This window comes from Cherax quadricarinatus, chromosome 29, assembly GCF_038502225.1.
Source record: "Cherax quadricarinatus isolate ZL_2023a chromosome 29, ASM3850222v1, whole genome shotgun sequence".
NCBI lineage: Eukaryota > Metazoa > Arthropoda > Malacostraca > Decapoda > Parastacidae > Cherax > Cherax quadricarinatus.
Genome location: NC_091320.1, coordinates 20,856,173 through 20,883,870, shown reverse-complemented (window position 1 = coordinate 20,883,870; position 27,698 = coordinate 20,856,173). Strand labels below are relative to the sequence as shown.

Below are 27,698 nucleotides of genomic sequence, written 5' to 3'. Positions count from 1 at the left end.
GAGAGTATGGAGGAGGTGAATGTATTCAGATATTTGGGAGTGGACGTGCCAGCGGATGGGTCTATGAAAGATGAGGTGAATCATAGAATTGATGAGGGAAAAAGAGTGAGTGGTGCACTTAGGAGTCTGTGGAGACAAAGAACTTTGTCCTTGGAGGCAAAGAGGGGAATGTATGAGAGTATAGTTTTACCAACTCTCTTATATGGGTGTGAAGCATGGGTGATGAATGTTGCAGCGAGGAGAAGGCTGGAGGCAGTGGAGATGTCATGTCTGAGGGCAATGTGTGGTGTGAATATAATGCAGAGAATTCGTAGTTTGGAAGTTAGGAGGAGGTGCGGGATTACCAAAACTGTTGTCCAGAGGGCTGAGGAAGGGTTGTTGAGGTGGTTCGGACATGTAGAGAGAATGGAGCGAAACAGAATGACTTCAAGAGTGTATCAGTCTGTAGTGGAAGGAAGGCGGGGTAGGGGTCGGCCCAGGAAAGGTTGGAGAGAGGGGGTAAAGGAGGTTTTGTGTGCGAGGGGCTTGGACTTCCAGCAGGTATGCATGAGCGTGTTTGATAGGAGTGAATGGAGACAAATGGTTTTTAATACTTGACGTGCTGTTGGAGTGTGAGCAAAGTAACATTTATGAAGGGGTTCAGGGAAACCGGCAGGCCGGACTTGAGTCCTGGAGATGGGAAGTACAGTGCCTGCACTCTGAAGGAGGGGTGTTAATGTTGCAGTTTAAAAACTGTAGTGTAAAGCACCCTTCTGGCAAGACAGTGATGGAGTGAATGATGGTGAAAGTTTTTCTTTTTCGGGCCCCCTGCCTTGGTGGGAATCGGCCAGTGTGATAATAATAATAATAATAATAATAATAATAATAATAATAAACACGCTAGATAACAGGGATATCTTGCTACTCCTACTTACACTTTGGTCACACTTCACAGACACGCACATGCATATACACTGTATATATATACATACATCTAGGTTTTTCTCCTTTTTCTAAATAGCTCTTGTTCTTCTTTATTTCTTCTATTGTCCATGGGGAAGTGGTAAATAATCTTTCCTCCGTAAGCCATGCGTGTCGTATGAGGTGACTAAAATGCCGGGAGCGATGGGCTAGTAACCCCTTCTCCTGTAGACATTAACTAAAAAAGAGAAGAAGAAAAACTTTATAAAACTGGGATGCTTGAATGTGAGTGGATGTAGTGCGGATGACAAGAAACAGATGATTGCTGATGTTATGAATGAAAAGAAGTTGGATGTCCTGGCCCTATGCAAAACAAAGCTGAAGGGGGTAGGGGAGTTTCGGTGGGGGGAAATAAATGGGATTAAATCTGGAGTATCTGAGAGAGTTAGAGCTAAGGAAGGGGTAGCAGTAATGTTGAAGGATCAGTTATGGAAGGAGAAAAGAGAATATGAATGTGTAAATTCAAGGATTATGTGGATTAAAGTAAAGGTTGGATGCGAAAAGTGGGTCATGATAAGCGTGTATGCACCTGGAGAAGAGAGGAATGTAGAGGAGAGAGAGAGATTTGGGGAGATGTTAAGTGAATGTATAGGAACCTGAAGGGGACCTGAATGCTAAAGTAGAAACTTTTAGAGAGGGTGTGGTAGGTAAGTTTGGGGTGCCAGGAGTAAATGATAATGGGAGCCCTTTGACTGAACTTTGTATAGAAAGGTAATACATATTTTAAGAAAAAGAGGATAAATAAGTATACAATATATGATGTAGGGCGAAATGATAGTAGTTTGTTGGATTATGTATTGGTAGATAAGAGACTGTTGAGTAGACTTCAGGATGTACATGTTTACAGATATATCAGATCACTTTTTAGTTGTAGCTGCACTGAAAGAAAGAGGTAGATGGGATACAAGGAGAATAGAAGCATCAGGGAAGAGAGAGGTGAAGGTTTATAAACTAAAAGAGGAGGCAGTTAGGGTAAGATATAAACAGCTATTGGAGGATAGATGGGCTAATGAGAGCATAGGCAAAGGGGTCGAAGAGGTATGGGGTAGGTTTAAAAATGTAGTGTTAGAGTGTTCAGCAGAAGTTTGTGGTTACAGGAAAGTGGGTGCGGGAGGGAAGAGGAGTGATTGGTGGAATAGTAAGGGAGAAAAAGTTAGTATATGAGAAGTTTTTACAAAGTAGAAGTGATGCAAGGAGGGAAGAGTATATGGAGAAAGAGAGAGAGGTTAAGAGAGTGGTGAAGCAATGTAAAAAGAGAGCAAATGAGAGAGTGGGTGAGATGTTATCAACAAATTATGTTGAAAATAAGAAAAAGTTTTGGAGAGAGACAAATGAATTTGTCAGTTAAAAATAGGAGAGGAGAGTTAGAGGTATTGGGAAGATGGGGGGGGAATATTTTGAGAAATTGTTAAATGTTGATGAAGATAAGGAAGCTGTGATTTTGTGTATAGGGCAAGGAGGAATAACATAATGTAGGAGTGAGGAGGAGCCAGTTGTGAGTGTGGGGGAAGTTCGTGAGGCAGTAGGTAAAATGAAAGGGGGTAAGGCAGCTGAGATTGATGGGATAAAGATAGAAATGTTAAAAGCAGGTGGGGATATAGTTTTGGAGTGGTTGGTGCTATTATTTAATAAATGTATGGAAGAGGGTAAGGTACCTAGGGACTGGCAGAGAGCATGCATAGTTCCTTTGTATAAAGGCAAAGGGAACAAAAGAGAGTGCAAAAATTATAGGGGGATAAGTCTGTTGAGTATACCTGGTAAAGTGTATGGTAGAGTTATTATTGAAAGAATTAAGAGTAAGACGGAGAATAGGATAGCCGATGAACAAGGAGGCTTTAGGTAAGGTAGGGGGTGTGTGGACCAGGTGTTTACAGTGAAACATATAAGTGAAAAGTATTTAGATAAGGCTAAAGAGGTTTTTGTGGCATTTATGGATTTGGAAAAGGCGTATGACAGGATGGATAGGGGGGCAATGTGGCAGATGTTGCAGGTGTATGCTGTAGGAGGTAGGTTACTGAAAGCAGTGAAGAGTTTTTACGAGGATAGTGAGGCTCAAGTTAGAGTATGTAGGAAAGAGGGAGATTATTTCCCAGTAAAAGCAGGCCTTAGACAAGGATGTGTGATGTCACCATGGTTGTTTAATATATTTATAGATGGGGTTGTAAGAGAAGTAAATGCGAGGGTCTTGGCAAGAGGCGTGGAGTTAAAAGATAAAGAATCACACATAAAGTGGGAGTTGTCACAGTTGCTCTTTGCTGATGACACTGTGCTCTTGGGAGATTCTGAAGAGAAGTTGCAGAGATTGGTGGATGAATTTGGTAGGGTATGTAAAAGAAGAAAGTTAAAAGTGAATACAGGAAAGAGTAAGGTTATGAGGATAAATAAAGATTAGGTGATGAAAGATTGGATATCAGATTGGAGGGAGAGAGTATGGAGGAGGTGAATGTATTCAGATATTTGGGAGTGGACGTGTCAGCAGATGAGTCTATGAAAGATGAGGTGAATCATAGAATTGATGAGGGGAAAAGGGTGAGCGGTGCACTTAGGAGTCTGTGGCGACAAAGAACTTTGTCCTTGGAGGCAAAGAGGGGAATGTATGAGAGTATAGTTTTACCAACGCTCTTATATGGGTGTGAAGCATGGGTGATGAATGTTGCAGCGAGGAGAAGGCTGGAGGCAGTGGAGATGTCATGTCTGAGCAATGTGTGGTGTGAATATAATGCAGAGAATTCGTAGTTTGGAAGTTAGGAGGAGGTGCGGGATTGCCAAAACTGTTGTCCAGAGGGCTGAGGAAGGGTTGTTGAGGTGGTTCGGACATGTAGAGAGAATGGAGTGAAACAGAATGACTTCAAGAGTGTACCAGTCTGTAGTGGAAGGAAGGCGGGGTAGGGGTCGGCCTAGGAAAGGTTGGAGGGAGGGGGTAAAGGAGGTTTTGTGTGCGAGGGGCTTGGACTTCCAGCGGGCATGCATGAGCGTGTTTGATAGGAGTGAATGGAGACAAATGGTTTTTAATACTTGACGTGCTGTTGGAGTGTGAACAAAGTAACATTTATGAAGGGATTCAGGGAAACCGGCAGGCCAGACTTGAGTCCTGGAGATGGGAAGTACAGTGCCTGCACTCTGAAGGAGGGGTGTTAATGTTGCAGTTTAAAAACTGTAGTGTAAAGGACCCTCCTGGCAAGACAGTGATGGAGTGAATGATGATGAAAGTTTTTCTTTTTCGGGCCACCCTGCCTTGGTGGGAATCGGCCAGTGTTAATAATAATAATAATAAAATAATTAATACACTGATTAATTAGGATTATCTTCCTGACAAACCAGTATAGCCATCTATTATATACCCAGTGGGGGTACCTGATTACTATTAACATAATAAGCCCAGTCACCTCAATTTTAATGTACCTAAGAAGAATATTACAAAGGGCAGCATTTAATCCTAATGTAGTTCAATCAATCAATCAATTTATTTCCATATGATACACTGTACATAAATGGATGACATTACATCTCTCACTGCAGCTGCCACTTTTTCAACCTATTCAGATTTTCCTGTAGCACTCTAGTGTCCTCGTGAGAATTGATCCGACAGCCTACTTTAGTGCCATCTGCTAACTTGCTTATTCCCTCATGAATGTCGTTTATGTATATTATGAACAACAAAGAGCCCAACACTGACCCCCGTGGAACACCACTTGTGATGCATCCCCACTCTGATTTCTTCAACTTTTATGTAAACTCTCTGTTGCCAACCTACTGCCCACAGGATAAGTATGGGGTGCATAAAGAAGATATGAAACTTAAAGTACCTGTCAGCCATACCTTGATCCATGAAAAAAATTTCCTTCATATTCTGTGTGCCTCTACTTTCTTCAACAATTTCCTGTGTGTAACTTCATCAAAGACCTTACTGATATCCAATTACACAATACAGGTCGACCATCACTAATCTGGCATCATCGAGACCTGTAGGGTGCTGGATTAGTGATTTTGCCGGATTACCAAGTGGTTAGGTTAGAATACATTTAAGCCAATGGCGATATTTACACACTGGCGATTTCACTCACTTTACACCCTATTTTTGGCCCATTCCCTTGTTCCAGTCTACTAAACTCATAGCTATTTTGCTAGTATTTCTTCTATTCTGTAGACCAAGTATACAAGAAACCACCCATTTACCTATTTCAACTACCCAATAAAGTGGTCAGAAATTGGTAATTTGGCCAATTTCACACAAATTTCAAGACAAAATAGGGTCCAAATTAAACAATACAGACATTCCTGGCACTAACATTTTCTCTGTTCATTAGTCATGTCTCCAGGCCCCTCTTATATTACGCTTGCTTTCCATTTTGAATTTTTATTCACACAAATAATAGAAGATTTACTGTTATGCAGACTACTGCATTACTGTAATTATGCAGTAGTATAAATAAAGTCAACCTATTCATGACTGCGTATTAAACTGACCAGTTGGACATTTGTTTAGAACATCGGCAAAAATTTAACAATTCCGCTACTTTGAGCTCAGTATCAAGCTCTTTCCTTCATGAAACCAATCAAAATCAACTGTATGCTGGGAGGCAATTGAACAGACTGTTCAACTGCCTCCCAGCATACATAAGGGAGATTACCAACAGACCCCTGGCTGTCTTCAAGCAGGCACTGGACAGGCACCTAAAGTCATTACCTGACCAGCAGGGCTGTGGTTCGTACACTGGACTGCATATAGCTAGCAGTAACAGTCTGGTTGATCAGGCTCTGGTCCACCACAAGGCCTGGTCACAGACCAGGCCACGGGGGCGTTGACCCCCGGGACTTTCTCCAGGTATCTCCAGGTATAATACTATATACAAAAATCCCTATGATATTCCCAACATCCAGCTCAGTCTTTAAAAATTCACTGTACTTTAAACGACCTAAAATCTGAAACTTTCTACCTAAAATCTCCAAGTTTTTCTCTATCTGAGACCTGCTCCAAAGCTGCTCTTAAGAAACACTTCCTTTCCTTAAAGTGACCCTAACAACTATTTATTATGCTGAACAATTCTTTCATCCTGTATTGTCCCTGTCCTTGTCTATTAATCTATTATCCCTTCAACTCATGTACAGTGAGTCCTCACTTAACATCGTTTGGTTCAACATCGTTTCATTATAACGCTGATGAGAAAAAAAAAACTGACTCCAGGAGGGGGCCATTGTGTGTGTGCATGTGGAGTTTGCACATTTGGTTGTTTAACTGCCTGCTGTAAGTTTATTCAGGTATACACAAATACACTTACATAGATTATCACACATAGCAGCATATGTGTAGAGAACTAGGATAACCCAAAAAAGTCAGACAGAGTGACTTATTTCCATTGGGGTCCTTGAGGTGCTCCTTACAATTTTCACTTTGCAAACATTTATTCCTTGATTTAACCTTGTTGCAATGAATGCTAAAGGTGAACCTCTGATGCTTATATCAACTAGCCTGTGGTAAAATTGCTTTTGTTATACAGTACAGTGGACCCTCAGCTAACGATGGCATCACCTAACGTGAAATCCGGCTAGTGATACATTTTAGTGCAAAAATTTTGACTCGGATAGTGCTAAAAAACTCACCCAACATGATTCGTTCGAGACGCGTCCACGTGTGGCCTGAGCATGCCTCACTTGTCCCATGGGTGCCAGTGTTTACAAGCCAGCCACTGCGGTCGCATCCAAGCATACAATCGGAACATTTCATATTATCACAGCGTTTTTAGTGATTTTACCTGCAAAATAAGTCACCATGGGCCCCAAGAAAGCTTCTAGTGCCAACCCTATAGGAAAAAGGGTGAGAATTACTATGGATATGAAGAAAGAGATAATTGCTAAGTAAGAAAGTGGAGTGCATGTCTCCGAGCTGGCCAGGTTGTATACGAAACCCCAATCAACCATCGCTACTATTGTGGCCAAGAAAACAGCAATCAAGGAAGCTGTTCTTGTCAAAGGTGCAACTTTGTTTTTGAATAAGAGATTGCAAGTGATAGAAGATGTTGAGAGACTGTTATTGGTGTGGATAAACGAACAACAGATATCAGGAGATAGCATCTCTCAAGCGATCATATGTGAAAAGGCTAGGAAGTTGCATGAGGATTTAATTAGAAAAATGCCTGCAACTAGTGATGATGTGAGTGAATTTAAGGCCAGCAAAGGTTGGTTTGAGAGATTTAAGAATCGTAGTGGCATACATAGTGTGATAAGGCATGGTGAGGCTGCTAGTTCGGACCACAAAGTGGCTGAAAAATATGTGCAGGAATTCAAGGAGTACATAGACAGTGAAGGACTGAAACCTGAACAAGTGTTTAATTATGACAAAACAGGCCTGTTTTGGAAGAAAATGCCAAACAGGACATACATTACTGAGGAGGAAAAGGCACTCCCAGGACATAAGCCTATGAAAGACAGGCTTACTCTCTTGATGTGTGCTAATGCTAGTGGTGATTGCAAAGTGAAGCCTTTATTGGTGTATCACTCTGAAACTCCCAGAGTGTTCAGGAGAAACAATGTCCTCAAGGCTAATTTGTGTGTGATGTGGAGGGCAAACAGTAAGGCATGGGTCACTAGAGACCTTTTCTATGACTGGTTACACCATGCATTTGCCCCCACTGTGAAAAATTACCTGCTGGAAAATAAATTGGACCTCAAGTGCCTCCTGGTATTAGACAATGCTCCTGGTCATCCTTCAGACGTGGCAGAGCGACTTTCTGGGGACATGAGCTTCATTAAGGTGAAGTTTTTGCCTCCTAATACCACTCCTCTCCTGCAGCCCATGAACCAGCAGGTCATTGCAAACTTCAAAAAGCTCTACACAAAAGCTATGTTTGAAAGGTGCTTTGTAGTGACCACAGAAACTCAATTGACTCTAAGAGAGTTTTGGAGAGATCACTTTAGCATCCTCAATTGTGTAAACCTTATAGGTAAGGCTTGGGAGAAAGTGACTAAGAGGACCTTGAACAATGGCCAGAATGTGTAGACAAAAGGGATTTTGAAGGATTTGAGGCTAACCCTGAGAAGTGTATGCCAGTTGTGGAATCAATTGTAGCATTGGGGAAGTCCTTGGAGTTGGAAGTTAGTGGGGAGGATGTGGAAGAGTTGGTGGAGGAGGACAATGAAGAACTAACCACTGATGAGCTGCAAGATCATCTTCAACAGCAAGAGGCCAGACCTGAGGAAACTGCTCTGGAGGAGGGGATAGAGAAATTGAGGAAGTTGCCTACTTCAAAGATTAAGGAAATGTGTGCAAAGTGGCTTGAAGTGCAAACCTTTTTTGATGAAAATCACCCTCACACAGCTATTGCAAACCATGCTGGTGACTATTACACTGACAACGTTGTGACCCACTTTAGGAAAGTCATAAAGGAATGGGAGGTACAGGCCTCTATGGACAGATATGTTGTGCGACAGAGGTCCAGTGATTCTGAAGCTGGTCCTAGTGGCATTAAAAGAAGAAGGGAAGTAACCCCGGAAAAGGACTTGCTACTTCAAGTCTTAATGGAAGGGGATTCCCTTTCTAAACATTAACAACATCCACACTCTCCCCTCCTCCCATCCCATCAATCATCACCAGATCTTCAATAAAGGTAAGTGTCAGTTTGTGTGTATTAAAATTAATATTTCATGTGGTAAAATTTTTTTTTTTTCATACTTCGGGGTGTCAAGAACGGATTAATTTGATTTCCATTATTTCTTATGAGGAAAATTAATTCAGCTAACGATAATTTCAGCTAACGATGAGCTTTCAGGAACGGATTATCATCATTAGCTGAGGGTCCACTGTACTTCATTTTACCAAAATCGCAGTTTCTAAGAATCTATTGATGATGTTATGTGAGGACTTACTGTACCTAGCTTCATCTTTAATATGTAATTAATTATATTTTTTATTGAATTACTGTACTAAATACTTTCAATATACTAAAAGCTATGTATTCTTATTCTCATATATAGGTAAACCTCGCTAATATGGCAGGTTAGATTCCAAACCACCACGACAAATAAAGGCTTAAAGCAAATCACAGATTTTTTCACTTGCCAGTGAATATAAAAGCCCAAAAACATGTTTACTCTACCATTTATTAAGGTAGCAATAGTGCTAGGCCTAAAAAAAGATGCAAAAGTAAAAATAATAAATGAAAAATACTACAGTACCTGCTATATTGTATTTCGTCCTTTGCTTATGGTGAAGGCTGTTGAATAGTAGGGCTATTTGTTGTTGAAAGTTGGCTGTGGCACTAAAACTTTCTCTATCAGCAATAAGGCTGTCTCATTTTCATATCACCTGTGTGGTCACTGGAGTAGCACTTTTAATTTCAAGAACTTCTCCTGTGAGTTAACTACTGTGGTAAGTGGCATGCCAAACCTAGCTTATGGTCAATCTCAGAATTCAACATGCCTTTCTCACTGAGCTTAATCATTTCTAGCTTTTGATTTGAAGAGGCTTGCAACTCTTGTTTTCACTAGCATTAAACTTAAGAGGCCACTGTACCATGATTAATAATTACAGTAACAAAAGTGAAAAGTTTGAAATTTTTTGAAAACTGCCAGAATACGACACAGATACAAAGTGCACAAATGGTGCAAACATACCAAGCACAGGTAACAAAATGGCACTGGTCAACTCGCTCAATTCAGGTTGAAGTCTGCTGATGTGTGTGTCACCACCGAAAACCATTGTAAGCACTGAAAATAATAAACATGAATATAATTAAAAAATGCCGTATTAGTGAAGCGCTCTAAATCCAATATGCCTTAAAGCAATGTACGCCTGTATTAGTAATCATAATTTAGTTTTAAGGCTGTGCATAATAAGGAACTTTCTATAAAGTAGTCAATCACCCTAACTGTATAATATACTGTACTCCATTTCATAGAAATAAAGTTTATTTGTTTGTTGTTGTTAAGATACTGTAATTCCTTGATACAGCATATTGAAACTCAGTGATTTGTGATCACTTTTCCAAGCTCCTCATTACCTGGAGTTTACCTGGAGAGAGTTCCGGGGGTCAACACCCCCGCGGCCCGGTCTGTGACCAGGCCTCCTGGTGGATCAGAGCCTGATCAACCAGGCTGTTGCTGCTGGCTGCATGCAAACCAACGTACGAGCCACAGCCCGGCTGGTCAGGAACCGGCTTTAAGTGCTTGTCCAGTGCCAGCTTGAAGACTGCCAGGGGTCTGTTGGTAATCCCCCTTATGTATGCTGGGAGGCAGTTGAACAGTCTCGGGGCCCCTGACACTTATTGTATGGTCTCTTAACGTGCTAGTGACACCCCTGCTTTTCATTGGGGGATGTTGCATCGTCTGCCAAGTCTTTTGCTTTCGTAGTGAGTGATTTTCGTGTGTGTAGTGATACTGCTCCTGTGGGGAGCAGCAGCAGGATAATACTGCACCACCTCTCGGGGTCCTTAACAACAACAACAGTTTGGTGTGTGTCATGGGCACCAACACATGGTGTGTGATTCTCTTCTCTTCTACTATCCCTATATTAGTGATGCAGATTACATGGTGAGTTTAAATATGTGGCCTGTAGTTATAACTTTTCTCTTGACATATGCAAGACATCACCATCCCTGTAGAAGCCGTTATTAGATGTACTAGTCATTATATTTTGTTGTTGCAGAAGTACTATGAAGATTCTATGTTCAATAAAGCCTAGAGATAAGGCCTGTGTTTCTATCACAACAATTTATTGAACATAGAATCTTGGGCTACCTGGTGGTGATCCTGCGCTAGACTACATCACAACATGGAGCGTTTACTGAAACCTGAGAGGCTAGACTGTGACCCCAGCTTATCAACGGCTGCTCAGGAATGGAAGCACTGGTTTAAGACTTTCGAAAACTTCTTGGGAGCCCTTCCTAAAGAAGATCTAGATAAACTAAGTCTGCTCATCAATTTTGTGTCACCTAAGATATATGAGGCTATTTCTGAGTGTAATACCTACGAAGATGCTATCAAAACCCTCTAGTCTCAGTATATTAAACCTACAAATGAAATCTTTGCACGCTAACGCCTTGCAACTCGCCGCCAGCAGATTGATGAATCCTTGGAGGAATACCTTCAAGCACTGAAAATTTTAGGTAAGGACTGTCACTTCCAAGCAGTGACAGCTGCTCAATATTGTGAAGAGTCCATCAGGGATGCTTTTATCAGTGGCCTGCAATCACCAATAATAAGGCAGCATTTATTGGAGAATAAAACTCTCGACTTAGCCGCTGCCTTTGACCAGGTAAGAGCTCTAGATTCAGCCCAGAAGAATTCTGAAGTATACAGTACCACTCAGCCTTCTCGAGTGGTAAGTGCTGCAATTCCTGACCAAGACTCTTGCAATGAAGTTACTGTGGAACCTGCCTCAGTGACAGCAGCAGCAGGTACGGTGTGTTTCTTTTGTGGTTTTTCAAGACATCCACGTCCAAAGTGTCCTGCTCATGAAGCAATGTGCCGTAAATGCCACAAGAAAGGTCACTTTGCTAAAGTATGTCGTGCTAATGCATCAACAAGAGCTAGTGCCTCCACACATTCCAGTGATCATGCGACACTAGCAACAGTGACTTCTGCGGCTACTCCAAATTCACTGTCAAAGGCAGTTGTGAAAGTATTCATCAAAGAAACAGAAGTAGATGGTCTTATTGATAGTGGCAGCTCAGAGAGTTTCATCAATCTTGACTTAGTTAAACACCACTCCTTGACTGTACATCACTCATCAGGTACCGTTTCCATGGCATCAACATCTCTCTCTATTCAGACCTTAGGGTTTTGTAAGGTAAATCTCAGAGTTAATGGAAAGGATTATCAAGATGTACATTTAGCTATTCTGCCACAACTGTGCTCTGATGTTATCCTTGGTCAGGACTTTCAGAAGCTGCATGGTAGTGTCACCTTAACATATGGAGGTGAACTGCCTCCTCTTGTTGTCTGTGGACTTAGCACTTTAAGGGTAGACCCACCAAAGCTGTTTGCAAATCTTACCGCGGATTGCCATCCTATATCAGCTAAGTCACGCCGCTATTCTTATGAGGATCGGATGTTCATTGAGAAAGAAACTCAGAGGCTGCTGAAGGAGGGTATTATAGAACCGAGTAATTCCCCTTGGCGTGCACAGGTTGTTGTTGTTAAAGATGATTATAGGAAACGGAGACTGGCTATCGATTACTCTGAGACAATCAACAAATTTACACTTCTTGATGGGTACCCTCTATCTCGAATTGATGATACAGTGAACAAAATTGCTCAGTACTATGTGTTTAGCACAATTGATCTACAGAGTGCCTATCATCAAGTCCCTATAAGGAATGAAGATAAACCATACACAGCATTTCAGGCTAGTGATGGCCTGTATCAGTTTACCAGAGTCCCTTTTGGAGTCACCAATGGGGTACCCTGCTTCCAACGAATTATGGATTCACTCATTGTTGCAACCCCTGAATGGGTTACAATGATTATTATGTATATATAATGTATATTACCTTTTCATTTAATTTTATATTGCTTATATTTGCGATAATAGCTAAATCGTAAATGTATGACTTTATATTATTATTTGACTGTTATATTGTTATTTAGCTTATGTTGTTAGGATGTATATAAAATGTGCTCAGTTAGGCTTGATTGTCAAACGACTGTAATTATCGCTTGTCGCTCGTTATACTGCCGGCTTCTGAGCTGCAGTTGTCCACGTAGCTATCACGTGATCGAGGGGGGGGTGTCCTCACCTCTCGTGAAGTAGTCAGTCTGCTGGAGACTCGCTTGGTGGTTGGACAGATTGTCTGTCTGATTATTCTTGTTAGTTCTGTAGAACTTTGTTCACAGAACATTGTATAGACTTAGTGATTTTCGACGTTGTACTGAGGTTGTGTGTCACATAGACACTCTGAACATCTCAGGTCCTTAGCTATAGCTTCTGACCTAATTTTGTACTGGTTTCTGTGCATTGTCACAGTCGAGTTTTACCTATGCTGAACAAAGATTCAGTATTATGGGAGTTTTGTAACTTTTGTGGAGGATCTGCTGATGGTCCCTACTTAGTGTCGTTATATTATTTCCCAGTTCCTAATTCTGTGTTGCAGTCGCTTGATATTGTATTGCTATTGGGCTTAGCATTCTTTGTTGTTCAAGCAGACTGTTCGGGTTGCCAGTCGGTCAAGAAGTTAGTTTATTTGAGGACTTTGTCAGTCACTTGTTTAAGTCTTATTCGAGTCTTGAGACATAGCTAACTACTTAAGAGCACTTACACACATACACACTTACTTGTACATATTTGTAATATCTTATTAAATGTTAATGTACCTGACGGTACTTAAGAATTATAAATGTGATATGTGCTTACAGCACAATAATATTGAACTCGAGAGATTGATTTTATTTTGATTGATGTGATTTAATTTACTTTGATAATATACTTCTAGACAACTTATAGACTTAATAAATTTATTAATTTTTAATTTCTCTAGTTAGTAGCCTACCAGTTGTAATCCTAAAGCACTATGAAACAATACTGAATTTTAATGGATAATTGGACAAGGATACTGACTACTTGTTACGAAAACCCAGTAACAGGCTGGATACTAGAAGGGCAGTCCTTTCTAGTATTCACTGGAGATCTCTAAGCTTTTAGAATCGCGTTTTTTGTAACAAATGGGGGCCTGTCCGGGATGCTCTTGATCCAAGGTGTTGGAGAAATTGTCCAGTTTGACATACTAGTGAATCTATGATCAAACACTTTGAGTACTTTCCTAATCTGAAGACTTTGAGTTTAGTCTTGTACAACATACCAGGTGGATGTATGTACCTGACTGAGTCTCTTGATCCAAGGAGATGGAAATACTGTTTATGAGTTCTAGCTCTAAGACAACCAACACTAAAATTCCTATTAGGATTATAGTTTCCCATAATCACTCTCTCGTAGTACAATTATTTTCGTGATGTATGCCAAAGTGAAACAGTTAATTGATACTCTGTCTTTGTCTGAGTTAAGTACATTAAAACTTCAGACGTGTTGGCAAGTAGCCAAATATCTCGGTGTGACGTATAACAGGAATTACACCGCAGAAACTGTCAGAGCATTAATTAAAGATATATTGTTTCCTGCTCATACAGAGATGTCTGATTATGATTCAGATTCAGAAAGCCTAGTGTCACAATTAGGAAGTATGACTCTATTTGATGAAGAAAGAACAACTAGAGCAGAAGTGAGCCTAGTGTCTGAGCCTAGTGTAGATCAGTTCTCGCTCGCTCCTTCCTTCACTGACACTATAGTACAGAGTATAGCTGTTAGTATGACATAGCCTAATACTAGTACAGTGTATGATACACCTGTATTTACTTATCCTAGACCAGATCTAGACACTCTAGAGACGGCTGGACCAAGTGTCCGACCTAAGGACCGTCCAGACCATGTTAATTTCCCTACTCCTCCATTACCCACTGGTCCTATCTCTCAGGAACAGTTTGAGAGGTTTGAATGCCTCCTTATGTTGCAGACTGCACAAATAGAGGCACAGAGGAGATTGAACGAAGAAGATTTCCAAAGAGAAAATGTTCGTCTGGGAAGACAACAGACTGATAGATCACAGGACACATTTAATGTGCAGAAAGCTGCATCCATGGTTCCTAAGTTTTTTGAAAGTGACTTAGACACATATTTTGATGTGTTTGAGAACCAGGCTCGTGCTATGAACTGGCCACGTAAGCACTGGGCAACATTGCTTCATATTGCTTTGACAGGAAGAGCTCAAACTTGTACGGCTGCTTTGCCATTTGCCAAGTACATTAGTTATGACGCTGTCAAACAAACTGTTCTAGAGACATATAACTTGTTACCTGTAAGTTATCAAAGAGCATTTCGTACGTTACAACGACGACAAGATCAAACTTGTGTAGAGTTTGCTCGTGAGAAAAAAGTTGCATTTGAGAGGTGGACTAGAGCTGCTAAATGTACCAACTACGACAGCCTTGTTCAGTTGTTACTACACGAAGAGTTTAACAACTGTATGTCTCCTGACATACAAGAATATCTGATCGACCATACTACCTCAGATATTCTGGAAACTGCAGCATTAGCAGACAATTACGAAATTTCTCACAAACTTGTACGTACTAAAACACTCAGAAACAAGGTAACTAAAAATTGTCCTAGAATTTGGCAAACTAAATCAGCTGCTCATTGCCGGCCTGATGTACCTGCTACTGTAACTTCTCGTACCTTTACCAGGAAAACTCACAATCCTGAATCTGTCTCTGTGGCTAGACAGAAATCTGATATCAAGAAGAAGAAAGTTAAATGTACCTATTGTAACAGAAAAGGACATACTAGAGAGTATTGCTATAAGTTAGAAAGAGATACGAGAAACAGTCGTGCGGCTGGCGCCCCCACTCAAGTCGTATCCTCTTCCGTGCAACAAAGACACCAAAAGCCTAGCAATGCCTCTGATCCTACTGTTTTAGATAATGTTACTCAGGATAGATGACTAGCGTCAGAAAGTGTATCTGACGAAAAGATTCGTTCAGCGATGAGTCCTTACTTTTCGAGAGATAAAGTAGGATTTGACGAATCACATCTAACTGAGATAATTTCTTTCAGAGACACTGGCAGTTATCTCACGTTATTAAGAGAAGATGTACTGCCCATAACTGACGATACCTATTGCAAGATAGATGTATTGTTAGAAGCCTATGGAGGGGCTGTTATAAAAGTGCCTCTGCACAAAGTTTATACTGAAACAAGCTATTATTCTGGTTATATTTCAGTAGGTATATCCAGTGGTGTATTTCCCATCAGGTCAGTGGACTTGTTGATAGGGAACGATATCCTTCATGCTGGTATATGTAAAGAACCACTTGTGATTGATAATACCACTGATGATAATTATGCCATTGAAGCTTGTAGAGAGAAACCTATTTTATTTCCTCTCAGCGCAATTACTAGAGCTATGTCAAAGATTCAACAACCATCCTTGTCTCCTGTTGAGTTAGTTGATGACAATGATTTGGGGTTGAATATGTTGTTTAGTGACGCTCTGCGCCCAGGATCATTAACACTGACTCCCCCCGGTCATCAACCTAGTCAAGACACAACTGACGTTAAATTTCTAACTCATGATGATTTAATCAAGGATCAGTTTGTTGATCAGTCATTGGAAAGACTGAGAGATATAGCAGTTACTGAGAGTGAAGCAAAGGATCTCGATAATTGTTACTATTATAGTAACGGTGTACTGATGGAGAAAACTACATGTAAGTTGTCAGCTGATAGTGTTTCCAACACAGTTAAGCATCTCGTAGTGTTACCAGTTACATTTCGTGAACAAGCCATTGATTTTGCTCACAATAGTCCCATAGGAGGACATTTGGGTGTCAAGAAGACACTCAGTAAACTGGCAAAACATTTTACTTGGCCAAAGATGAAGGAAACAGTAGCTGATCATGTGCGACGTTGCCACGTCTGTCAAGTGACAGGCAAGCCAGCGCACACACCTCCACCTGCACCTCTCATTCCTATCACCGTGCATGGTGAACCATTCTCACGTCTTATTATTGATTGTGTTGGTCCTTTGCCTAGAACCAAACTAGGAAACCAATACTTATTTACTATTATGGACGCTGCAACACGCTATCCCGAAGCTATTCCTATGAGAAAAATTAATGCTCGTGCTATTGTGAGAGCGTTGATGAAATTTTTCTCCCAGGTTGGATTGCCACGAGAGATACAATCAGATCAGGGATCTAACTTCACTTCTAAGATCTTTCGAGAAGCATTATCCCACCTAGGAATAAAGTCTGTACTTTCAACCAGTTATCATCCACAGTCACAAGGGGCTCTAGAGAGATTTCATCAGACACTGAAGTCCATGATGAGAGCTTATTGTGAACATTTTTCTAGAGACTGGGATGAAGGTATACCTTTTCTTCTGTTCGCTATGAGAGAAAGTGAACAAGAAAGTCTCGGGTTTAGTCCGTTTGAACTAATATTCGGACACCAAGTGCGTGGTCCTCTTGCAGTGTTAAAAGACGTGTGGACAGGAAAATCAAATCCATCATTGAGTACTTCACCTTCATTAATGCAGCAACATTTGACAGCCGCTAGAGAGCTAGCTTTGAAAAACCTAGTTTCAGCCCAAGCTAGAATGAAGCAGCATTATGACAAGCGTGCTGTCTCTCGTTCTTTTAAAGCAGGAGATAAGGTGATGGCTCGGAAATTAGTACCAGGTCATGCTCTACAAGCCAGGTATGATGGTCCCCTGGAAGTAGTGAAAAAGCTTAGCGACGTAAATTATTTGGTACGTACGCCTGGGAAAAAGAAATCTAATCATGTGTACCATGTTAACCAGCTCAAGGCATACTACGCTAGTCCTCTACCTACTACTTCTATTCTTCCTAGGACAGAGGAAGAAAACGTCAGTCTACCTGACATCTCTAGAGGTATAGAGGTTCGTTTAGAAAATTCAGTGACTCTACAATCACTAGACGATTTTCTTAGTAGCCTTGGGATTGATAAAGCTGGTGATGTTAAAAACATGATTTTGCATTTCCCTGAATTGTTCGGTGATGTTCCTAAACGTTGTACTCTGGGTGTACATGACGTTGATGTACAGGGAGCATCACCCATTAAGCAATCACCATATAGGATGAGTCCAACAAAGCATAAAGCATTGAGAGAAGAGGTTGATTTTCTGTTATCTCACGGACTTATTGAGCGCAGTAAAAGTCCATGGGCATCTCCCTGTATTTTAGTGCCTAAACCTGACGGTAGTTTCAGGATGTGCACTGATTACAGGAAAGTGAACTCTGTCACCTTGCCTGATGGTTATCCTCTACCTCGCATTGACGACCTTATTGATCGTGTGTCAGGAGCCCAGTTTGTCAGCCGTTTAGATCTCTTACGAGGCTATTATCAAGTCCCGCTTACTGAACGTGCTCAAGAAATATCTGCTTTTACTGTTCAAGATGGATTGTTTAACTACCTCGTCACCCCCTTCGGCCTATGTAACGCGGCTTCTTCATTCCAGCGTATAATGAACGAGTTGACCCACAACTTGGAAGGAGTAGAAGCCTACCTTGACGACTTAGTGGTGTACAGTGACGAGTGGGAACAGCACTTGACGCGTCTCAGAGCATTGTTTGAGAGACTGGCGCACTACAACTTCACTGTCAACTTAGCCAAATGTAGTTTTGGTCAAGCCAAGATTACCTATCTAGGCTTTTGTATTGGCCAAGGTGAGGTTGCTCCTATTGAGGCTAAGGTTCGTGCAATTTCTGAATTTCCAGTGCCACAGGATAGGAAAGGAGTACAGAGATTCCTGGGTATGGCAGGATATTATCGCAGGTTCTGTCCAAACTTTTCTCAGATTGCAGCTCCTCTCACTGAGCTTACTAGTAGCAAAGTTCAGTTCACCTGGACTAGAGATTGTTCAGACTCGTTCAAAAGGTTGAAGCGCTTGCTATCCTCTGCTCCTGTGTTGAAGAGTCCTAATTTCAATATTCCCTTCTTTTTACATATAGATGCGAGTGGCTATGCAGTGGGTGCTGTGCTGCTCCAACAGTCAACATCCACTGATATTCTCCATCCTATATGTTACTATTCATCTAAGCTTAAACGACACCAGAAAAATTATGCCACTATTGAGAAAGAGGCTCTAGCTCTTGTGGTGTCCTTGGAACATTTTGACGTGTATTTGGGCACTTCCCCATTTAAAATTAACGTTTTTTCTGACCACAATCCACTCACTTATATAAATACTATGAAAAGTAAGAATGCTAGGATCATGAGGTGGGCCCTCAGAATCCAACCTTATTCTATTAGCATAAAACACATAAGTGGTCATTGTAATGTAATTGCTGACGCTCTGTCTCGTCCTTAATAATTATCAGTTACATTAAATTAACGTAATTTTATGCCCAAATACCTTTTGTTACTTGCTATGTCAAATTCAGTAAAGTAACTTTATCCCTCCAGCCCATATTAACTATATATACTCATGTCATGTCTAATTATTATATTTATATATTCACAGTAATGTTGTGTGAGGAGGAGACAAGCTGAGTGTTGAGTGTGTAGTGTGGTGCGGGTGATGTACTGCGTGACGCAACTCTGTCCTGCCGCAGACCCCCCCCCTCACTACACACCTTAAGCTGTTTCATACTCAGATGTTCATACTGCCTCGCATTCCACAACCACTACTTAAGAGTGGAATGCAGTCTCCTCTACTATGATCGAGCCTCAACGTGCCCTCCTTGTCAGCGCTATCCTGTCTCTACACTGATGTACATAACCACGAGTATGAAGATATACGATACTGTGTACTGCCCTAGTACCTAGAGGCATATCCTAGTGACGGACGCTGTGAAATTGTAGAGGTGCTTGGCACAAGAGAGACTCTGATTAATGTTTAATTTTTATATTGATAATAATATTGATATGAGTAATCAGAAATAATGTGAAAAACAACATGCAACTCCTAGTGCGACCCTCTGTCGTGTTGGGGGGGGTGTTGCAACCCCTGAATGGGTTACAATGATTATTATGTATATATAATGTATATTACCTTTTCATTTAATTTTATATTGCTTATATTTGCGATAATAGCTAAATCGTAAATGTATGACTTTATATTATTATTTGACTGTTATATTGTTATTTAGCTTATGTTGTTAGGATGTATATAAAATGTGCTCAGTTAGGCTTGATTGTCAAACGACTGTAATTATCGCTTGTCGCTCGTTATACTGCCGGCTTCTGAGCTGCAGTTGTCCACGTAGCTATCACGTGATCGAGGGGGGGTTGTCCTCACCTCTCGTGAAGTAGTCAGTCTGCTGGAGACTCGCTTGGTGGTTGGACAGATTGTCTGTCTGATTATTCTTGTTAGTTCTGTAGAACTTTGTTCACAGAACATTGTATAGACTTAGTGATTTTCGACGTTGTACTGAGGTTGTGTGTCACATAGACACTCTGAACATCTCAGGTCCTTAGCTATAGCTTCTGACCTAATTTTGTACTGGTTTCTGTGCATTGTCACAGTCGAGTTTTACCTATGCTGAACAAAGATTCAGTATTATGGGAGTTTTGTAACTTTTGTGGAGGATCTGCTGATGGTCCCTACTTAGTGTCGTTATATTATTTCCCAGTTCCTAATTCTGTGTTGCAGTCGCTTGATATTGTATTGCTATTGGGCTTAGCATTCTTTGTTGTTCAAGCAGACTGTTCGGGTTGCCAGTCGGTCAAGAAGTTAGTTTATTTGAGGACTTTGTCAGTCACTTGTTTAAGTCTTATTCGAGTCTTGAGACATAGCTAACTACTTAAGAGCACTTACACGCATACACACTTACTTGTACATATTTGTAATATCTTATTAAATGTTAATGTACCTGACGGTACTTAAGAATTATGAATGTGATATGTGCTTACAGCACAATAATATTGAACTCGAGAGATTGATTTTATTTTGATTGATGTGATTTAATTTACTTTGATAATATACTTCTAGACAACTTATAGACTTAATAAATTTATTAATTTTTAATTTCTCTAGTTAGTAGCCTACCAGTTGTAATCCTAAAGCACTATGAAACAATACTGAATTTTAATGGATAATTGGACAAGGATACTGACTACTTGTTACGAAAACCCAGTAACAGGCTGGATACTAGAAGGGCAGTCCTTTCTAGTATTCACTGGAGATCTCTAAGCTTTTAGAATCGCGTTTTTTGTAACACTCATTCAGGAAGAGCAACTCATGGGAACTTACGCGTATTTAGATAATGTTACCATTTGTGGCAAGACCCAGGAGGAACATGATGCAAACCTTGATAAGTTTTTGGAAGCCGCCAAGAAGAAAAATATCAGTTACAATGAGGAAAAGTGCACTTTCTCAACTAAAAGGCTTAGCATCCTTGGTTATGTAGTGGAAGGAGGTTCAATATTCCCAGACCCTGAACGACTACGACCTCTACGGGAACTTCCAATGCCTCAAGACAAAAAGTCACTCCGAAGAACTCTTGGTCTCTTTGCTTATTACTCACAATGGATCTAAAACTATTCAAGTAAAGTCCGCCCATTGAGTGCTACCACATTTCCTGTGACAAAGGAAGCAGAAGCCGCTTTCCATACTCTCAAACAGGGCATTGAAAACTCAGTAGTTCAAGCCATTGATGAGTCCCTACCATTCGAAGTGGAAACGGATGCATCTGACATTGCCATTGCTGCAGTCTTATCTCAGGCAGGACGACCAGTAGCCTTCTTTTCGAGAACTTTTCAAGGATCAGAGACAGTAATCTCCCAAACTGTTAGGTGGGCGAGTTCGGTACTAGTCCCTCTAGGATTTTCCAGGTGTATATAATCATGTATCTCTCCCGCCTGCGTTCCAGGGAATACAGGTTCAGGAACCTCAAGCGCTCCCAGTAATTGAGGTGTTTTATCTCCGTTATGCGCACTGTGAAGGTTCTCTACATTTTCTAGGTCAGCAATTTCACCTGCCTTGAAAGGTGCTGTTAGTGTGCAGCAATATTCCAGCCTAGATAGAACAAGTGACCTGAAGAGTGTCATCATGGGCTTGGCCTCCCTAGTTTTGAAGGTTCTCATTATCCATCCTGTCATTTTTCTAGCAGATGCGATTGATACAATGTTATGGTCCTTGAAGGTGAGATCCTCCGACATGATCACTCCCAGGTCTTTGACGTTGGTGTTTCGCTCTATTTTGTGGCCAGAATTTGTTTTGTACTCTGATGAAGATTTAATTTCCTCGTGTTTACCATATCTGAGTAATTGAGTAATTAATCTCAAGATTATTAACTTGTGAGTCCCTGCTAGCGAGAACTAAGTTAAACAGGTTATTTCATCTAGTTGGTTCTGTAACAAACTTTTTTTAAAAAAAATCTCGGATCATATCAACAAAGTCGCTAGATTCAAGATTTCCTGTCATGCAAATAGCTGCATATACTTTGCCTTAATTGTGGTATACTGACAAAAAATTGAAGCCAATTATATGAGGCATTCTTGAATTATACACAAAAAGTTTGGAGGAAGAAATGAAAATATAGCTGAAATACAACTGTATGAAAACAGGATATTAAAGAGTTCGCTCAACTAGTGAAAATTAGAAAAAAAAACAAAAAAAAAAACATGAATTTTTAATATTTTCTCAGATAAATCCTATTTAAAATTCCCTACAATCCGATATGAAAAAATACAACTGACCATCTGATTACATGGTAGTTACGTTCCTGAAAATGGCATGTAATCACAAATACATGTAAACTGAACTGAAAAGCATACAGATAAAATAGGACTATGTTCTTTATACCCAAAAAAGGCCAACCAAATTTGTATACATATTAAAACTGTAAGCGAAAAAATTGTAGGTCAATAAACTTAACCAAACCAGGTGAACCTTACATCCAGCCTGCAGACACAGCCAACATATTAAAAGATTTCTTCTCTACTTGACTATCAAAACTAGCTAGCAAAATCCCAACTTGAAATACTCAAGCAAGTGATTACCTTACTGGAAAATTCCCAGATTCACTATATCTGGCTCCAAATAATCTTGCCAAGGTCACACTTACAATAAAGTCACTGAAAAACAAGGCAGGAAGCCTAACTAATTTGCCACCACTAATGTAAAAAAAACAGCAGCTCTTGTACTCTCGCCCCATTATTGCAACATATTCAACAAACCATTAGAATCTCCAACATTCCCAACACTGCTGAAAGTAACAAGGGTTACCCCAATCCTCAGAGGAGGAAGATCCAACTGAAGTAAATAAATAGGCCAATATCCAACTTATAGTAGTAGGTTGGTAGACAGCAACCACCCAGGGAAGTACTACCGTCCTGCCAGATGACTGTGAAACAAAAACCTGTAACTGTTTTGCATGATGGTAGGATTGCTGGTTTCTTTTTCTGTCTCATAAACACGCTAAGATAACAGGGATATCTTGCTACTCCTACTTACACTTTGGTCACACTTCACAGACACGCACATGCATATATATATATACATACATCTAGGTTTTTCTCCTTTTTCTAAATAGCTCTTGTTCTTTTTTATTTCTTCTATTGTCCATGGGGAAGTGGAAAAGAATCTTTCCTCCGTAAGCCATGCGTGTCGTATGAGGCGACTAAAATGCCGGGAGCAATGGGCTAGTAACCCCTTCTCCTGTATACAATTACTAAAAAAGAGAAGAAGAAAAACTTTATAAAACTGGGTTGCTTAAATGTGCGTGGATGTAGTGCGGATGACAAGAAACAGATGATTGCTGATGTTATGAATGAAAAGAAGTTGGATGTCCTGGCCCTAAGCGAAACAAAGCTGAAGGGGGTAGGAGAGTTTCAGTGGGGGGAAATAAATGGGATTAAATCTGGAGTATCTGAGAGAGTTAGAGCAAAGGAAGGGGTAGCAGTAATGTTAAATGATCAGTTATGGAAGGAGAAAAGAGAATATGAATGTGTAAATTCAAGAATTATGTGGATTAAAGTAAAGGTTGGATGCGAGAAGTGGGTCATAATAAGCGTGTATGCACCTGGAGAAGAGAGGAATGCAGAGGAGAGAGAGAGATTTTGGGAGATGTTAAGTGAATGTATAGGAGCCTTTGAACCAAGTGAGAGAGTAATTGTGGTAGGGGACTTGAATGCTAAAGTAGGAGAAACTTTTAGAGAGGGTGTGGTAGGTAAGTTTGGGGTGCCAGGTGTAAATGATAATGGGAGCCCTTTGATTGAACTTTGTATAGAAAGGGGTTTAGTTATAGGTAATACATATTTTAAGAAAAAGAGGATAAATAAGTATACACGATATGATGTAGGGCGAAATGACAGTAGTTTGTTGGATTATGTATTGGTAGATAAAAGACTGTTGAGTAGACTTCAGGATGTACATGTTTATAGAGGGGCCACAGATATATCAGATCACTTTCTAGTTGTAGCTACACTGAGAGTAAAAGGTAGATGGGATACAAGGAGAATAGAAGCATCAGGGAAGAGAGAGGTGAAGGTTTATAAACTAAAAGAGGAGGCAGTTAGGGTAAGATATAAACAGCTATTGGAGGATAGATGGGCTAATGAGAGCATAGGCAATGGGGTCGAAGAGGTATGGGGTAGGTTTAAAAATGTAGTGTTAGAGTGTTCAGCAGAAGTTTGTGGTTACAGGAAAGTGGGTGCAGGAGGGAAGAGGAGCGATTGGTGGAATGATGATGTAAAGAGAGTAGTAAGGGAGAAAAAGTTAGCATATGAGAAGTTTTTACAAAGTAGAAGTGATGCAAGGAGGGAAGAGTATATGGAGAAAAAGAGAGAAGTTAAGAGAGTGGTGAAGCAATGTAAAAAGAGAGCAAATGAGAGAGTGGGTGAGATGTTATCAACAAATTTTGTTGAAAATAAGAAAAAGTTTTGGAGTGAGATTAACAAGTTAAGAAAGCCTAGAGAACAAATGGATTTGTCAGTTAAAAATAGGAGAGGAGAGTTATTAAATGGAGAGTTAGAGGTATTGGGAAGATGGAAGGAATATTTTGAGGAATTGTTAAATGTTGATGAAGATAGGGAAGCTGTGATTTCGTGTATAGGGCAAGGAGGAATAACATCTTGTAGGAGTGAGGAAGAGCCAGTTGTGAGTGTGGGGGAAGTTCGTGAGGCAGTAGGTAAAATGAAAGGGGGTAAGGCAGCCGGGATTGATGGGATAAAGATAGAAATGTTAAAAGCAGGTGGGGATATAGTTTTGGAGTGGTTGGTGCAATTATTTAATAAATGTATGGAAGAGGGTAAGGTACCTAGGGATTGGCAGAGAGCATGCATAGTTCCTTTGTATAAAGGCAAAGGGGATAAAAGAGAGTGCAAAAATTATAGGGGGATAAGTCTGTTGAGTGTACCTGGTAAAGTGTATGGTAGAGTTATAATTGAAAGAATTAAGAGTAAGACGGAGAATAGGATAGCAGATGAACAAGGAGGCTTTAGGAAAGGTAGGGGGTGTGTGGACCAGGTGTTTACAGTGAAACATATAAGTGAACAGTATTTAGATAAGGCTAAAGAGGTCTTTGTGGCATTTATGGATTTGGAAAAGGCGTATGACAGGGTGGATAGGGGGGCAATGTGGCAGATGTTGCAAGTGTATGGTGTAGGAGGTAGGTTACTGAAAGCAGTGAAGAGTTTTTACGAGGATAGTGAGGCTCAAGTTAGAGTATGTAGGAAAGAGGGAAATTTTTTCCCAGTAAAAGTAGGCCTTAGACAAGGATGTGTGATGTCACCGTGGTTGTTTAATATATTTATAGATGGGGTTGTAAGAGAAGTAAATGCGAGGGTCTTGGCAAGAGGCGTGGAGTTAAAAGATAAAGAATCACACACAAAGTGGGAGTTGTCACAGCTGCTCTTTGCTGATGACACTGTGCTCTTGGGAGATTCTGAAGAGAAGTTGCAGAGATTGGTTGATGAATTTGGTAGGGTGTGCAAAAGAAGAAAATTAAAGGTGAATACAGGAAAGAGTAAGGTTATGAGGATAACAAAAAGATTAGGTGATGAAAGATTGAATATCAGATTGGAGGGAGAGAGTATGGAGGAGGTGAACGTATTCAGATATTTGGGAGTGGACGTGTCAGCGGATGGGTCTATGAAAGATGAGGTGAATCATAGAATTGATGAGGGAAAAAGAGTGAGTGGTGCACTTAGGAGTCTGTGGAGACAAAGAACTTTGTCCTTGGAGGCAAAGAGGGGAATGTATGAGAGTATAGTTTTACCAACGCTCTTATATGGGTGTGAAGCGTGGGTGATGAATGTTGCAGCGAGGAGAAGGCTGGAGGCAGTGGAGACGTCATGTCTGAGGGCAATGTGTGGTGTGAATATAATGCAGAGAATTCGTAGTTTGGAAGTTAGGAGGAGGTGCGGGATTACCAAAACTGTTGTCCAGAGGGCTGAGGAAGGGTTGTTGAGGTGGTTCGGACATGTAGAGAGAATGGAGCGAAACAGAATGACTTCAAGAGTGTATCAGTCTGTAGTGGAAGGAAGGCGGGGTAGGGGTCGGCCTAGGAAGGGTTGGAGGGACGGGGTAAAGGAGGTTTTGTGTGCGAGGGGCTTGGACTTCCAGCAGGCATGCGTGAGCGTGTTTGATAGGAGTGAATGGAGACAAATGGTTTTTAATACTTGACGTGCTGTTGGAGTGTGAGCAAAGTAACATTTATGAAGGGATTCAGGGAAACCGGCAGGCCGGACTTGAGTCCTGGAGATGGGAAGTACAGTGCCTGCACTCTGAAGGAGGGGTGTTAATGTTGCAGTTTAAAAACTGTAGTGTAAAGCACCCTTCTGGCAAGACAGTGATGGAGTGAATGATGGTGAAAGTTTTTCTTTTTCGGGCCACCCTGCCTTGGTGGGAATCGGCCGGTGTGATAATAAAAAAATAAAATAAAAAAAAAAATCCAACTTGCCATTTCTATCTAAAATCTTTGAAAAAATAATCTGTAAGCAATATACTCAACCCCTTCCAGTTTGGTTTTAGGCCCCAAAAAAAAGAAAAGTACAAATGATGCAATTGTAGAAATGCTTGAACTACTTATGCAGCTCTTGAAAATAATAAAGATCCTCTGGGCTGCTTCATAGGTTAGGTTAGGTAAGGTTTGTTAAGTGTTTCCTGAACCGGTTCTTAGTCATATGATGACCCGTAGTTAAAGGTTTTGGTCATCTGACTGAGGCCTTCCACTGGTTTACTCCTCCACCCCTTTAAAAAATATTATGAAGTACCATCTTCACAGATCTGCAGAAAGCTTTCAATAAAGTAAAACACAACATCCTGCACATTTAACTATAACATTATGGGGTCAGTGGTCATACCTTTACTTAGCAATTGTCACTAGTATGTCTCCACCAACGGCATAACCTTGTCAATTCAGCCTGTTGATGTAGGAGTGCCTCAAGGCAGTGTCTTTGGTTGTTTTTTCTTCCTCCCATATGTCAATGATCTCATCAAATAAATCTGATCTCTTTGAACCTGTTCTATTCACAAATTATGGGGGGGGCACTAAACCCATAGGGATTTTACAATGCCTGGGGGTGGGGGGCATGAAAGGCATTCAGGGAACTGGAGCAAATGACTTCGAACAGGCGATAAATGATATGCCCATGCACTCTGCCCTAGGGCCAGACTCATGGAACTCCGTGTTCATCAAGTAAGTAAGTAAGTAAGTTTATTCAGGTATACACAAATACAGTTACATAGAATTATCATACATAGCAGCATGTGTGTAGAGAACCTAGGATAACCCAAAAAAGTCAGACAGAGTGACTTATTTCCATTGGGGTCCTTTTACCTTATTATTATAATATAAAGGTTATAATATTTTCTTATTATTCTACAATGAAGATAACATCTTATTATCATACTAAAAAGACTATCTACTACACCAAGGTCATTAAGACTATCTACAATACGAGGGCAAGAAGCCCCTATCACGAGCCTTTTCCATCCTATGGAGAGGGAGCATGGACACGGGGTCATCCCACAGTTTCTAAAAACAACAGACATAGCCCCACTCCACAAAGGGGGCAGTAAAGCAACAGCAAAGAACTACAGACCGATAGCACTAACATCCCATATCATAAAAATCTTTGAAAGGGTCCTAAGAAGCAAGATCACCACCCATCTAGAAACCCATCAGTTACACAACCCAGGGCAACATGGGTTTAGAACAGGTCGCTCCTGTCTGTCTCAACTATTGGATCACTATGACAAGGTCCTACATGCACTAGAAGATAA

General features: G+C 40.6%; 1 long non-coding RNA gene across 2 annotated transcripts in view; it reads right to left on the bottom strand.

The window, feature by feature from the left end:
• Window positions 1-813: 813 nt before the first annotated feature.
• LOC138853375 (uncharacterized) overlaps window positions 814-27,698 on the bottom strand; it is a 49,464-nt gene continuing 22,579 nt past the window's right edge. For both annotated transcript variants that reach the window (XR_011392565.1, XR_011392564.1), the window contains exons 2-3: window positions 9,571-9,663; window positions 814-1,138 (exon numbers count right to left, since the gene is read on the bottom strand). This is a non-coding gene — a long non-coding RNA (uncharacterized lncRNA). The remainder of the gene's footprint in view (window positions 1,139-9,570; window positions 9,664-27,698) is intronic.